Source organism: Nomascus leucogenys, chromosome 22a (assembly GCF_006542625.1).
Source record: "Nomascus leucogenys isolate Asia chromosome 22a, Asia_NLE_v1, whole genome shotgun sequence".
Taxonomy (NCBI): Eukaryota; Metazoa; Chordata; class Mammalia; order Primates; family Hylobatidae; genus Nomascus; species Nomascus leucogenys.
The window spans coordinates 101,421,377-101,437,553 of record NC_044402.1 but is presented as its reverse complement, the minus strand read 5'-3'; the positions used below and the strand labels follow the sequence as shown (position 1 = coordinate 101,437,553).

At 39.0% G+C, this 16,177-nt stretch overlaps 1 protein-coding gene across 3 annotated transcripts in view; it reads left to right on the top strand.

Moving 5' to 3' along the window:
• FAM126B (family with sequence similarity 126 member B) overlaps positions 1-16,177 on the top strand; it is a 94,114-nt gene that overhangs the window by 16,687 nt on the left and 61,250 nt on the right. For all 3 annotated transcript variants that reach the window (XM_003253929.2, XM_030803578.1, XM_030803579.1), the window contains exon 2: positions 14,071-14,169. The gene's annotated coding sequence lies outside the window, so the exon portion shown is untranslated. The remainder of the gene's footprint in view (positions 1-14,070; positions 14,170-16,177) is intronic.

The window sequence follows — 16,177 nt, the reverse complement described above, 5'->3', positions numbered from 1 at the left end:
CTATAGGTGTGTGCCACCATGCCCAGCTAATTTTTGTATTTTTAGTAGAGGTGGGATTTCACCATGTTGGCCAGGCTGGTCTCGAACTCCTGATCTCAAGTGATCCACCCGCCTTGGCCTCCCGAAGTGCTGGGATTGCAGGCAGGAGTCACTGTGGCTGGCTCCCAGCTTTTCTTTTTAGGCTTTTTGGCTGGCCTGTTTGCCCTAACTGTATCCACTGCATCAGGCAGCCAGGATATTAAATAACTGCTCCTGTTTTGGACAAATACCCCTAGGAAAAAGAATGTTTGCACTGGTTGATCTTCAAGTCAAATTAAAGACATCCTTGCAAATGGGGTCTGTATTAGTCCATTTTCACACTGCTGATAAAGACATATCTGAGACTGGGAAGAAAAATAAGTTTAATGGATTTACAGTTCCACATGGCTGGGGAAGCCTCACAATCATGGCAGAAAGCAAGGTGGAGCAAGTCACATCTTACATGGATGGCAGCAGGCAAAGGGAGAGTTTGTGCAGGGAAACTCCCGTTTTTAAAACCATCAGATCTCATGAGACTCATTCACGAGAACAGCACAGGAATGATCCACCCCCATAATTTAATCACCTCCCACGACACTTGGGAATCGTGGGAGTTACAATTCAAGGTGAGATTTGGGTGGGGACATAGCCAAACCATATCAGGGTCTTCCAGGAACTATCAGACAGGTAAAATAGTTTTTCAGGAATGAGGCTTTGAAGGCATTGCAGACCATTCTGTTGTCACCTTTAGTGGCTGCGAGTCTGCTGGATCTTAGTGTGATTGTGGGCTATTTGTTTTCAAGGCTACTGTGGAGCTAGGGAGGTGGAATGGGAATAGGGCAAGTTAAAACTCCTTGAAGGCCAGCACAGTGGTTACATACCTGTAGTTTCAGCTACTTAGAGATTCAGCTACTTTTCTTGAATAATCACTTCCCAGATTGCTTTAACCTTTTGCCTAATTTCCAAAGTTCTGAAAAAGTTCATTCTGACAATTTTTACCAGTGTCTTGTTGCTTTTATGGAGGAGAGGATTTTCTCAGGTCATTACTCTGCCATGACCCCAATATCACTTAGGTGAATAGGGATCTTTTCTTGCTTCCCTGTACATCTAGTTACTACCTGCTTTGTCTAGTCACTGAAATAGGGACTGTGGATTTAGTGGTGAATAAGAAGACACCCTCCTGCATGGAGTTTATGTATTCCAGTAGGAAAAAATAGGCAGTAAACAAGTAGTAGTAAATGTGGAGAATAGTAAAGCAGATATGGGATAGAGAGTGATTGTGATGGGTGATGGGTAGTGGTTTTTTTTTTGATTGAGCAGAGACCTGGATGAAGTAAGAAGGAAACCAATGTGTGCAGCTGGGCAGCAAAGGAAATAGAAGCACAAAGCCTCTTAGGTAAGAACGAGTTTGACATGTTCAAGAAACATCAAGAAAGCCCATGTAGCTAGAGCAGGCAGATATCCAAAAAAGGACGAAGATAATCGACATCACTAAAATTATATGGATAATTTAAAAGTATTTATATCCAGGACCTATAAGTGGACAACAATGATTTTTGGTAGATCATTGTTTTCATTACCTTCTTCAGTAGGCTAATTCTCCTGCAGCCTAGGGACCAGGAAGGGATGCTGCATTGAGTTCTAATGCTCATACAAACCTGTGTCATTTTGAACTAAAAACTGGTTGCTAGTTCCTGGCATTTAGTGTCTCTCAGAATGTCTTGGTAGGGACTCAGTTAATAAGATCTGTTTTGAAAATTATGTAGTGATGGACCCTTTTTAGTGTTCTTTATAGTAGATTTATGAATGATTTTCAATTCCCCTCTTTAACATATGTATTAGTTAGCCTTTATTTTATAGCCCCAAAATTTAGTAGCTAACATGACAACTATTTTATTTGCTCACAATTCTGTGGGTCAGTAATTTGGGCATCTGGGCAGTTCTTTTTTTTTTTTTTTTTTGAGATGGAGTCTCGCTCTGTCACCCAGGATCAAGTGCAGTGGCACGATCTCAGCTCACTGCAACCTCTGCCTCCTGGGTTCAAACGATTTTCCTACTTCAGCCTCCCAAGTAGCTGGGATTACAGGCGCCTGCCACCATGCCCGGTGAATTTTTTGTATTTTTAGTAGAGACAGGGTTTCACCATGTTAGCCAGGATGGTCTTGATCTCCTGACCTCGTGATCCACCTGCCTCGGCCTCCCAAAGTGCTGGGATTACAGGTGTGAGCCACCACGCCCGGGTTGGGCAGTTCTTTTTCTGATCTTCCCTGAGATTACTCATATCATTTGGTTGGGACTGTTATTTAAGATGGCTTCACTCACACATTTGTTGGGTAGTGCTGGCTGTTGGCCGGCCTACGTCCAAGCTAGCTTTGGCTTCTTCACATGGCTGCTAGATTTTAAAAGTAGAAAGAAGGGCAAGCTCCAGTATGCAAGCACATTTCAAACCTGTGCATTACGTGGGATAGTTTTGCATTCCTATAAATGTTTTTGAGCTCTGCTCTGGGATGCAGTTACATTTATTTGAAAATAGTTCCAGATTTTGATTTTACAGATCACCTGAGGTCAGGAGTTCGAGACCAGCCTGGCCAATATGGTGAAACCCCGTCTCTACTAAAAATACAAAAATTAGCTGGGCGTGGTGGCGGGCACCTATAATCCCAGCTACTTGAGAGGCTGAGGCTGGAGAATCACTTGAACCCAGGAGGCGGAGGTTGCAGTGACTGGAGATTGCGCCATTGTGCTCCAGCCTGGTTGACAAGAGTGAAATTCCATCTCAAAAAAAAAAAATGTTTAAGATTTAATAGATAGTACTGGATCTGTGTTCACTGTAGGGCTAGTAAGTCCCCATTACTTAGGAAGAACTCTTACGTGTACTTGACCCCATCCTCAATGCAATTGGTGAGAAGCGGCACTATTTCTGGCCCTGTGTAAGTTCTGGACACTGCTACCTCTAATCTTTCTGGTGCTTCTTTTCCTGGCTTCTGGTAGTTTCCTCACACACACAGTGTGCTGATCAATTTTCGTTTGACTACTAGAGAGGGATCCTTTGCAGATCTCCAGAGTTCATTCTCAGTACAGGTCTCCACATTACCCTGTCCTCTAACACTTTGGTCTACCTGTACTCTTAGCTCTGCCTCCTTAACTCAGAGAGTCTACCAGGTTTCACTTGCCTTTCTCTTCCTTACCCTGCAGCCTGGAAAGTCTTGAGGAAGGAAGTTGAGGCAACTTCATTGTTCTTCATTGTCTGTGCCCAGTGTAATCAAAACTGTGTTTCATGTACTTTCTTTCTTTTTTCTTTTTCTTTTGAGACAGAGCCTCACTCTGTTGCCTAGGCTGCAGTGCAGTGGCACAGTCACGGCTCACTGCAGCCTCAACCTCCCAGGTTCAAGTGATCTTCCCACCTCAGCCTCCTGAGTAGCTGGGACTACAGGCATGTGCCACCATGCCCGGCTAATTTTTAAATTTTTTTTTGCAGAGACGAGGTCTCACTGTGTTGGCCAGGGTGGTCTTAAACTCCTGGGCTCAAGCAGTCCTCCTGCCTTGGCCTCCCAGAGTGCTGGGATAACAAGTGTGAGCCACTGTGACCTGCCTTTGTTTCATATTTTCTTCCGTATTTTTTCCCCCAACTCCTGTTGCCCAGGCTGGAGCGCAGTGGCATGATCTCGGCTCACTGCAGCCTTGCCTCCTGGGCTCAAGTGATTCTCCTGCCTCCGCCTCCTGAGTAGCTGGCACTACAGGTGCGTGCCACTGCACTGGACTAGTTTTTGTATTTTTTTTTTTGAGACAGAGTCTCACTTTGTCACCCAGGCTGGAGTGCAGTGGTGCGATCTTGCTCACTGCAACCTCCGCCTCCTGGGTTCAAGTGATTCCCCTGCCTCATCCTCCTGAGTAGCTGGTACTACAGGTGCCCGCCACCACACCTGGCTAATTTTTGTATGTTTAGTAGAGACAGGGTTTCACCATGTTGGTCAGGTTGGTCTTGAACTCCTGACCTCGTGATCCGCCAGCCTTGGCCTCCCAAAGTGCTAGGATTACAGGTGTGAGCCACTGCGCCCGGCCTAGTTTTTGTATTTTTAATGGAGATGGAGTTTCACCATGTTGCACAAGTTAGTCTCGAACTCCTGAGTTCAAGTGGTCCACCCGCCTTGTCCTCCAAAAGTGCTAGGATTACAGGCATGAGCCACCACACCAGGCCCTCTTCCATGAGGCAAGAAGGTAAATTCACTTTCTGTCACTCCATCTTGTTGAGAAATGGAAGGCCCTTCTCTCCTCACACTTTTCTCCTTCCTTAGTATTAGGCTCATGATTGAGGATTGGGGTGTTCTCCATGGTCTTGGTCCAGTCTCAGTTTTGGGCTGGTTTTTGTGCCAGGACCTTACAGTTTTCCTGCCTCCACCCCACACAATGACAGATTAGGCAATACATATGCTTAATACCAAGGGAGTGATTAATTGAGGGAGAACTGACATCTTTATGAGTCTTCCCAACTCGTGAACATGGTATATCCTCCGCTTTATTTACACCATCTTTATTTTCTCTCGAAAATGTTTTCTTGTTTTCATTGTAGAGGTCTTATACATCTTTTGTTAGATTTATTTCTAGTCTTATTTTTTAATGCTGTTATAAGATGCATTTTAAAAAATTTGTGGCTGGTTTATAGAAACACAATTGATTTTTTGTATATTAACCTTATATTCAGAAACTTAGATAAATTCACTTATTCTAAAAATCTATAGAGTCTTTTGGGTTTTCTTGGTGTATACTTAATATCATCTGTGAGTAATAGCATTTCTTCCTTTCCAGTCCTTTTTCTTTTTGTTTTTCTTGCCTTACTGTACTAGCTAGGCCTTCCAGTACAATGTTGAATACAAGTGGTGATAATGGTCATCTCTGTCTTGTTTTCAACCTCAGAGGGTAAGTTTTCAATATTTTACCATTGACTGTGATGCTTGCTATAGGTTTTTTATGGGTATTCTTTATGAATTCTTCAATAGGTTATATCATAACTGAATATTGAACGTGTTATGCTTTTCCTGTACCTATTTGGATGATCACATGAATTTTCTCCTGAACTGCCGTTATATGCCTGGAGTAAATTCCTTTTTATATACGGTATTCTTTATATATAGTACTAGATTTAATTTGCTAATTCATTGATATTTTTGCATCTGTGTTCCTGAGAGAAATTAGTGTGTGATTTTCCTTCCTTGTAATGTCTGTGTTAATTTTTGTTATGGCTATGCTGGGTTTTTTTGTTTTTTGTTTTTTGTTTTTTAATTATTATACTTTAGGTTTTAGGGTACATGTGCACAATGTGCAGGTTTGTTACATATGTATCCATGTGCCATTCATTTCCTGCACCCATTAACTCATCATTTAGCATTAGGTATATTTCCTAATGCTGTCCCTCCCCCCTCCCCCCACCCCACAACAGTCCCCGGAGTGTGATGTTCCCCTTCCTGTGTCCATGAGTTCTCATTGTTCAATTCCCACCTATGAGTGAGATCATGCGGTGTTTGGTTTTTTGTCCTTGTGATAGTTTACTGAGAATGATGTTTTCCAGTTTCATCCATGTCCCTACAAAGGACACGAACTCATCATTTTTTATGGCTGCATAGTATTCCATGGTGTATATGTGCCACATTTTCTTAATCCAGTCTATCGTTGTTGGACATTTGGGTTGGTTCCAACTCTTTGCTATTGTGAATAGTGCCGCAATAAACATACGTGTGCATGTGTCTTTATAGCAGCATGATTTATAGTCCTTTGGGTATATACCCAGTAATGGGATGGCTGGGTCAAATGGTATTTCTAGTTCTAGATCTCTGAGGAATCGCCACACTGACTTCCACAATGGTTGAACTAGTTTACAGTCCCACCAACAGTGTAAAAGTGTTCCTATTTCTCCACATCTTCTCCAGCACCTGTTGTTTCCTGATTTTTTAATGATGGCCATTCTAACTGGTGTGAGATGGTATCTCACTGTGGTTTTGATTTGCATTTCTCTGATGGCCAGTGATGATGAGCATTTCTTCATGTGTTTTTTGACTGCATAAATGTCTTCTTTTGAGAAGTGTCTGTTCATGTCCTTTTCCCACTTTTTCATGGGGTTGTTTGTTTTTTTCTTGTAAATTTGTTTGAGTTCATTGTAGATTCTGGATATTAGCCCTTTGTCAGATGAGTAGGTTGCAAAAATTTTCTCCCATTCTATAGGTTGCCTGTTCACTCTGTTGGTAGTTTCTTTTGCTGTGCAGAAGCTCTTTAGTTTAATGAGATCCCATTTGTCAATTTTGGCTTTTGTTGCCATTGCTTTTGGTGTTTGAGACATGAAGTCCTTGCCCACGCCTATGTCCTGAATGGTATTGCCTAGGTTTTCTTGTAGGTTTTTAATGGTTTTAGGTCTAATATTTAAGACTTTAATCCATCTTGAATTAATTTTTGTATAAGGTGTAAGGAAGGGATCTAGTTTCAGCTTTCTACATATGGCTAGCCAGTTTTCCCAGCACCATTTATTAAATAGGGAATCCTTTCCCCATTTCTTGTTTTTGTCAGGTTTGTCAAAGATCAGATAGTTGTAGACATGCGGCATCATTTCTGAGGGCTCTGTTCTGTTCCATTGATCTATGTCTCTGTTGTGGTACCAGTACCATGCTGTTTTGGTTACTGTAGCATTGTAGTATAGTTTGAAGTCAGGTAGCGTGATGCCTCCAGCTTTGTTCTTTTGGCTTAGGATTGACTTGGCGATGCGGGCTCTTTTTTGGTTCCATATGAACTTTAAAGTAGTTTTTTCCAATTCTGTGAAGAAAGTCATTGGTAGCTTGATGGGGATGGCATTGAATCTATAAATTACCTTGGGCAGTATGGCCATTTTCACGATATTGATTCTTCCAACCCATGAGCATGGAATGTTCTTCCATTTGTTTGTATCCTCTTTTATTTCATTGAGCAGTGGTTTGTAGTTCTCCTTGAAGAGGTCCTTCACATCCCTTGTAAGTTGGATTCCTAGGTATTTTCTTCTCTTTGAAGCAATTGTGAATGGGAGTTCACTCATGATTTGGCTCTCTGTTTGTCTGTGATTGGTGTACAAGAATGCTTGTGATTTTTGTACATTGATTTTGTATCCTGAGACTTTGCTGAAGTTGCTTATCAGCTTAAGGAGATTTTGGGCTGAGACAATGGGGTTTTCTAGATATACAATCATGTCATCTGCAAACAGGGACAGTTTGACTTCCTCTTTTCCTAATTGAATACCCTTTATTTCCTTCTCCTGCCTGATTGCCCTGGCCAGAACTTCCAGCACTATGTTGAATAGGAGTGGTGAGAGAGGGCATCCCTGTCTTGTGCCAGTTTTCAGAGGGAATGCTTCCAGTTTTTGCCCATTCAGTATGATATTGGCTGTGGGTTTGTCGTAGATAGCTCTTATTATTTTGAGATACGTCCCATCAATACCTAATTTATTGAGAGTTTTTAGCATGAAGGGTTGTTGAATTTTGTCAAAGGCCTTTTCTGCATCTATTGAGATAATCATGTGGTTTGTGTCTTTGGTTCTGTTTATATGCTGGATTACATTTATTGATTTGCATATGTTGAACCAGCCTTGCATCCCAGGGATGAAGCCCACTTGATTATGGTGGATAAGCTTTTTGATGTGCTGCTGGATTCGGTTTGCCAGTATTTTATTGAGGATTTTTGCATCAATGTTCATCAAGGATATTGGTCTGAAATTCTCTTTTTCAGTTATGTCTCTGCCAGGCTTTGGTATCAGGACGATGCTGGCTTCATAAAATGTGTTAGGGAGGATTCCCTCTTTTTCTATCAATTGGAATAGTTTCAGAAGGAATGGTACCAGTTCCTCCTTGTACCTCTGGTAGAATTCAGCTGTGAATCCATCAGGTCCTGGACTCTTTTTGGTTGGTAAGCTATTGATTATTGCCACAATTTCAGAACCTGTTATTGATCTATTCAGAGATACCACTTCTTCCTGGTTTAGTCTTGGGAGGGTGTATTTGTCAAGGAATTTATCCATTTCTTCTAGATTTTCTAGTTTATTTGCATAGAGGTGTTTGTAGTATTCTCTGATGGTAGATTGTATTTCTGTGGGATCGGTGGTGATATCCCCTTTTTCATTTTTTATTGCATCTATTTGATTCTTCTCTCTTTTCTTCTTTATTAGTCTTGCTAGCGGTCTATCAATTTTGTTGATCTTTTCAAAAAACCAGCTCCTGGATTCATTAATTTTTTGAAGGGTTTTTTGTGTCTCTATTTCCTTCAGTTCTGCTCTGATTTTAGTTATTTCTAGCCTTCTGCTAGCTTTTGAATGTGTTTGCTCTTGCTTTTCTAGTTCTTTTAATTGTGATGTTAGGGTGTCAATTTTGGATCTTTCCTGCTTTCTCTTGTGGGCATTTAGTGCTATAAATTTCCCTCTACACACTGCTTTGAACGTGTCCCAGAGATTTTGGTATGTTGTGTCTTTGTTCTTGTTGGTTTCAAAGAACATCTTTATTTCTGCCTTCATTTCATTATGTACTCAATAGTCATTCAGGAGCAGGTTGTTCAGTTTCCATGTAGTAGAGCGGTTTTGAGTGAGTTTCTTAATCCTGAGTTCTAGTTTGATTGCACTGTGGTCTGAGAGACAGTTTGTTATAATTTCTGTTCTTTTACATTTGCTGAGGAGAGCTTTACTTCCAACTATGTGGTCAATTTATTTGAGATGGAGTCTTGCTCTGTCCCCCAGGCTGGAGTGCAATGGTGTGATCTCGGCTCACTGCAACTTCCACCTCCTGGGTTCAAGCAATTCTCCTGCCTCAGCCTCCCGAGTAGCTGGGATTACAGGCACCCACCACCACACCTGGCTAATTTTTATATTTTTAGTAGGGATGGGGTTTCACCATGTTTGGCCAGGCTGGTCTCGAACTCCTGACCTTAAGTGATCCGGCTACCTCAGCCTCCCAAAATACTGAGATTATAGACATGAGCCACTGCGTCTGGCTATTGTAATGGTTCTTAAAAATAGTTAGGAAGTCTTTATTCCTTTTTTTTTCTTTTGTTGAGACAAGGTCTTGCTGTGTCACCCAGGCTGGAGTGCAATGATCTCGGCTCACTGTAACCTCCGCCTACCGGGTTCAAGAGATTCTCCCTCCTCAGCATATTTATTATTTTCTATTATCTGGAAGACTTTTATAAGCTTGGTGTGGTTTCTCCTGTAATTGGAAGAATTCACTGGTGAAACCATCTTTACTTGAGATTTTCTTTAAGGAAAGATTTTTAGTATTGCATTCCATTTATTTATTTGCTTTTGGGCTATTTGGATATTCTATTTCTTTCAACATTAGTAATTTATATTTTTTAAGAAATGTTTCCATTTTATACTGACATGTTTTTTTTTGTTTGTTTTGGGGGGATTTTTTTTTTTTGAGACAGGGTCTCGCTCTGTTGCCCGGGCTAGAGTGCCGTGGCACAGTTATGGCTCACTGCAGCCTTAAACTCGTGGGCTCAAACAATCCTCCCACCTCACAGCCTCTTGAGTAGCTGGGACCACAGGTGTGCGTCACCACACCCAGCTTATTTTTTTTTTATTTTTTGTAGAGATTTCTTCTTTGACCTATAGATAATTTAGGAATGTAGTTTTAGGCCAGGTGCAGTGGCTCACGCCTGTAATCCCTGCACTTTGGGAGGCTGAGGCAGGAGGATTGCCTGAGCCCAGGAGTTCAAGACCTGCCTGGGCAACATGGTGAGACCCTATCTCTATTTAATTTTACATTTAAAAAATAAAAAAGAAATGTAATTTTAATTTTCCAGGTAGTTGGTGTTTTTCTAGATTTTTATTTATTATTTTTGTTATTGTTGTAAATGATTTGTAGCTTATTTTTATTGTGATTAGAAACCATACTTTGAATGCCATCATCTTTCTTGAAGTATGTTGAAACTTCTCTTGTGGCTGAGTATGCAGGGAGTCTTTGAAAAGAATTCAAATTTTGGCCAGGTGTGGTGGCTCACACCTGTAATCTCAGCTCTTTGGAAGGCCAAGGCGGGTGGATCACGAGGTCAGAGGATCGAGACCACCCTGGCCAACGTGGTGAAACCCCATCTCTACTAAAAATACAAAAAAAAAAAAAAAGCGGGGGGTGGTGGCACGCGCCTGTAATCCCAGCTACTCAGGGGGCTGAGGCAGGAGAATCGTTTGAACCTGGGAGGCGGAGGTTGCAGTGAGCCAAGATCGCGCCAGTGCACTCCAGCCTGGGCGATAGAGCGAGACTCCATCTCAAAAAAACAGAAAAGAAAAAAGAATAGAATTCAAATTGTGTAGTTGCTAGGTACAGTGTTCTGTATTAGTCATTTTGGTTGTTTGTTAATTGCACCATTCAGATCTTACTGATTTTTGGTTGCTTTTTCTGTCAATTTGCTGAGAGAGATGTGGGTCTCCAACTATTATTATGGCTTTGTCTTTTTCTCCTTTTAATTCTGCAAATTTTTGCTTTATGTTTTTGTTTTGTTTTCTTTTCTTTTTTTTTTTTTTTAAGACAGAGTCTTACTCTGTTGCCATGGCGGGAGTGCAGTGGTATGATCGTGGCTCACTGCAGCCTTGACCTCCTGGGCTCAAGTGATCCTCCCAGCCTCCCAAGTAGCTGGGACTACAGGCACACACCACCACACCCTGGTTGTTGTTTTTGTTTGTTTGTTTGTTTGTTTTGTAGATAATGGGTTTCGCCATGTTGCCCAGACTGGTCTTGAACTCCTGAGCTCAAGCCTCCCAAAGTGCTGTAATCATAGGCTTGAGCCACCATGCCCTGCTGCTTTATGTATCTTGAGGTTACTGGGTACATATAAGTTTATGATTGTGGTACCTTCCTGTTGGATTGATCCCTTCATTAATATTGCTTTAATCTCTAATAATCATTCTTGCCATAAATTCTAAATCTTTCTCTGAAATTAGAGTGTCTTTTTTAAGGACTGTGCTTCTTTGTTTAATCCAGTCTGACAAAATCCGTCTTTTACTAGAAGAATTTTTTTCTATATCAGGGTATCTACTCTTTTGGCTTCCCTGGGTCACACTGGAAGCAGAAGAATTGTCTTGGGCTACACATAAAGTACACTAACACGAATGATAGCTGATGAGCTAAAAAAAAAAAAAAAAAATTGCAAAAAAAATTGCAAAAAAAAAATCTCATAATGTTTTAAGAGAGTTTACAAATTTGTGTCGGGCCACATTCAAAGCCCTCCCTGGGCTGTGAGTTGGACAAGCTTGGTCTATATACTGTAATATAATTATTAATATAGTTGGGTTTATATGTATAATCTTACTGTCATTTGCTATTTGGCCCATCTGTTTTTTTTTCCTATTTCTTGCCTGCTTTTAGATTAAATGTTATATTTTCCTTCTAACTTGTTTCATATATATATATATAATTTTGTTGTAATGGTTATCCTAAAAATTACAACTTCCTTCTTTAACTTTTTACAGTATAATACAAACTATTACCAGTACTAGTGTCACACAACTACTAAAATCTTAGAACCTTTAAACCTTATAAGGCATTTCAGTTACTGTTTTGAAATGTCACTATTAACATTTCCTTACAGTTTACCCCGATATATATATATATTTTTATGTCCCGGAACTGAGTGGATGATACTGTTTATTTCTTCCTACATTTCCATGTTTATGATTTAGGATAATTTCCTTCTGTCTGAATAATTCCTTTTAAGTTTCTTTTAGTACAGGCTTGAAGGTGAGATTTTTTTTTTTTTTTTTTTTTTTTTGCTAATTTTAAATTTTCTCCTTTATTTTTGAAGGATAGTTTTGCTAGGCATAGTATTCTAGATTGGCAGTTATTTTCTCTTTGGCCCTTTATCAGTGTTATTCTGTTATATTTTGGCTTCTATTGTTTCTGTTGAGAAATTTGTGAGTCTTACTGTTTTTTGAAGAGCAACTCTTTTTTTTCCTATGGCTGCTTTTTTATGATTTTTTTCTCCATCCTTACTTCTTCCCTTCCTTCCCTAGTTTACGGCATCCTGGGTAGAATTTTCTTTTAATATATCCTGCTTGGTGTTGGCAGAGCATTCTGAATTTCTAGATTGATTTCTGTCATCAGTTTTTGAAAACTCCAGTTATTCTTTCTTAGAATATTGCATGTATCATTTTCTCTACTTTTCTAGGACTTGTGTTTTATATATATATATATAAATATATATATATATGTATGAGAACTGTGACACACACACATATTAGACATTGTGAGTGTGTGTCACATTTCTCTTAAACCTCTCCCTCTCCTCCTTTCACTACTTTCCCTTTCCCCTTCCTTTCTCTCCCATTCTTTTCCCTTTATGCATCAGTTTGGGTATTTTTTATTGATTTGTCTTGTAGTTTACTCATCCTGTATTCTGTTGTGTCTCATTTGCTCTAAGACCAATATATTAAATTCTTCAGATTATGAGACTGATGTGCTGCCGGCTGCACTGAGAGGGCTCTATATTGAGTTCTTAATTTCACATATTGTATTTTTCAGTTCTAGAGTGCTTATTTAATTATTTTTGTAGTTCCTAATCCATTAGTGAAATGTTGCATCTTCAGCAGTTTTGTACATTTCCCCTTCTATTTTCTATTAATCAGGATTACTTTAAATAATTGTCCTTGTGTGTTAACTTCATTTAAAAATTATCTGTAAGTCTGATTCTCTTGTCTAATTTTCTCTTAATTATTGGTCTTTTTTTTATCCCTTTGTATTTTTAGTAATTTTTAAATTGTGTGCCAGACTTTGTATATGAAAGAACCATAGAGGCAATATACAATGTTTCCAGTAGGGATCACATTTTTCTCTGTTGCACAAATTGGTAAGGACCTAATTACCTTCAACCAGACAGGGATTGAGCTATTTTAGGGTTGTCTTAAAGTTTAATAAACTCATTGTGCTTGTCATTTGGCCTTTTTGTTTGTTACTTTTTAAATTGAGAGTCTACTGAGTATCTGTCTCCTTGGCCCTGGAAGTCTGTGGGAGATTTGTCTCTGTAGAGATTCCCCACATAGCCATTCTGCCTACAGACTGCTTCAAAAATCTGGCAATCGTCTTGGTGGTTGTGGTTCAGAATTCCCAAGGTACAAAAAGAGAGTCTTTCCCACCCTATTTCCATGATATCAAGTGCCCCTTCTCAAAGTACTACCAGTCTCTTTTGTATCTTTCCAGAGATACTCCCTTGGTCCTTTTCAAGTTCTTCCCTCCACTGCAGAACCTTCTCATAAAACAAAACTCACATGTGAAAGCCCAGTATATGAGATAAACTGTCAGCTGCCGTGCTGGAGTAGGGGGTCCTAACACATCTTCAGTTAAAATAATTCTAAGAGGATTTTATCACAGTATTATTTGTATCAAAGAAGATAGAGCATAATGTAGTCAGCAAACACATGAAAATAGTTATTACTTTCTAAGAAAAGTCTCCATTTTAGCAATTTGAAAATGATTCTGACAAAATCTTTTAATGTGTTTTTCTGCCAAAAATTCAGTAAGAGCATTTTTTGTATTCTTTTCTAAAAAAGGTAAGTTTTTCAGTTATGTGAAATCCATCCAAAATAATTTTGTAGCTTATGATACTTATTATTTAAGCTTGGTTTTATACTGCATATTACGATTTTAATGAGGGTATTTTAAAAATGATTGTGTGTTTGTGTGTCTGTGTATGAGAGAGAGAGAAAGAAAAATCACTATAACATGTTTCAAAAGAGTCATAGAATTTTTGTCTGGAAGGGACTTAATTTTACAAATAATGCAAGTGAGGCTCCAGATAATTTAAGTACTCTACTCAAGGTCTTACAGATAATTAATGGCAAATTTGAAATTAAAATTCAGACTTTCTGTCTTCAAAATAATGCTTTTTAATTAGGTTTGATAAAGGTATACAAGTATGCTACTTATTACAGAAATTTTTTGGATCTATAATTATTTCTTAAAATTAGATAAGCTATATTGTAAATGCCTATCAAAACTGTTCTTTGTATTACATTCTTGAGAATATTACCTCAATATTTCAGTTTTCTATTTTTATTTTTTATAGAATTGGAAAATATTTTAACTCTTAACAAATGAATTCCCCACTTCAAGTCTGCCGAATTCCTGTGCCACCTCCTCCTTTAGAAAACTGATCTTAATACAGGTAAAATTAAGACTAACTTTTTAAAGGATAAAGAATAAATTTTCTATATCGTTAGACATATTAGCATTTTTGGTAATCTTTGCTGGATAGCTTCTATTTATTAAGCAGTTTTACCTAACATAATGACATCTTAATTATTGCCTTTGAATTCTATTTTTGGAAGTTTTTCCCTTTTATAAATGTGTTTTTTAAAAACCTTTCTGTTATCTAAACTTTATTGAAGAATTGAATTTACTCAGCATAATTGCATTATCCGGCTACATCTAGATCAATGCTGTCCAGTAGAACTTCTTTGATGATGGCTGTGTTCTGTATCTGTGCCGTCCAATATAGGAGACTGTAGCCACAAGTAGCTTCCTGCATTAGACAGTGCAGCTCTGGGCTTTTCCTTAGGAAATTTGGTAATTATACTAACAGTATGTCTTAAATGCCTAAGTTTTAGACTTACGCCTTGAAATATCTGCATAGTTGTTGGTCAAGTTTGAAAATTAGCAGTAGCAAAACCATCGCTGGCTATTTCATATGTTGTCCTGATAATTGTATAGCTTGGTTTATCCCATAATTTTGATCCACAAGAAACCTTTGAGAGCACTTACCACAGTTAGTTTTGCTCACTGTTGTATCTTTAACATTTTACTTGGTACCTAGCATGTAATTGGTATTCACAGTGCATATTAGTTGAAAGAATGGATGAATAATCTCTGTACTTTACAGGAAAAAAATGCCTCCTAAATTGTTCAAAAATTAAATAATTATATTGATAATATTTCTATAATAATAATAGTAGCAAGCATCAATTGAAGACTTGCGTTGTACAGTCACTGTTCTAAGTAAGACCTTATGTGTGTTGATTTATTAAATCTTTAAAAATAAACCTTTGTCGTAGCTACATACATTATTCTCATTTTATAAGTGAGGAATTTGAAGACAGAGATTAGTTAAGTAACTTTCCCAAGGACACACATTATTGTACTTAGAGAGCTTGGACAAGTACTGTGAGTTTTCTTCTCAGCAAGTAGTTCTTTACCTTCTTCAGATCACATTCCAGCAGCTTATTATTTTGTTCATTATGTTGTAGTTAGGGCTTGCTAATAAAGGTTGCCATTACCATCTCTGGTACAGTGGTGTACACTTGTAATCCTAGCTCTAATCCCAAGGCGGGAGGATTGCTTGGGTCCAGGAGTTCAAAACCAGCCTGGGCAATGTAACAAGAACTCATCTCTAAATAATGGTAATACTATTAATAATAAAAAGGTCACCATTGTCATAGTTATCAAAAAGATGGTCATTTTCTGTGATAGCCTCTTTGTTATACATTCTGGAACTAAGGCAGTACGGATCTGAATTAAGCTGCATGCTGGAATATCAGCTTGAGTTCTTTTAAGTATAGTTTTTTCCAGATGATGGTATAGATGTAATATACAGTAGAAGAAATGATCTTCAGAATTTTATATTTTATGGTTAGATAAACAGAAAGCTTGCAAGGTCAGGCACTGTAGCGTATGCTATAATCTCAGCTATTCAGTAGGCTGAGGTGGGAGGATTGTTTGAACACAGGAGTTCAAGACCAGCTGGGGCAAGATAGCGAGACCCCCATCTTGAAAAATAAAAGATACCTTGCAGTCTATTTATAGCTGTGCTCTGTAGATATCTCTATGTACTAAGAGTGCTGTGCCTAGTTAGAAAATATATGTTTGGCCAGGCACAGTGGCTCACACCTGTAATCCCAGCACTTTGGGAGGCTGAGGCGGGTGGATCACGAGGTCAGGATATCGAGACCATTCTGACTAACACAGTGAATCCCTGTCTACTAAAAATACAAAAAATTAGCCAGACGTGGTGGCAGGCGCCTGTAGTCCCAGCTATTCGGGAGGCTGAGGCAGGAGAATGGGGTGAACCCAGGAGGCGGAGCTTACAGTGAGCTGAGATCACACCACTGCACTCTAGCCTAGGCAACAGAGCGAGACTCTGTCTCAAAAAAAAAAAAAGGAAAAAAGAAAAAAAGAAA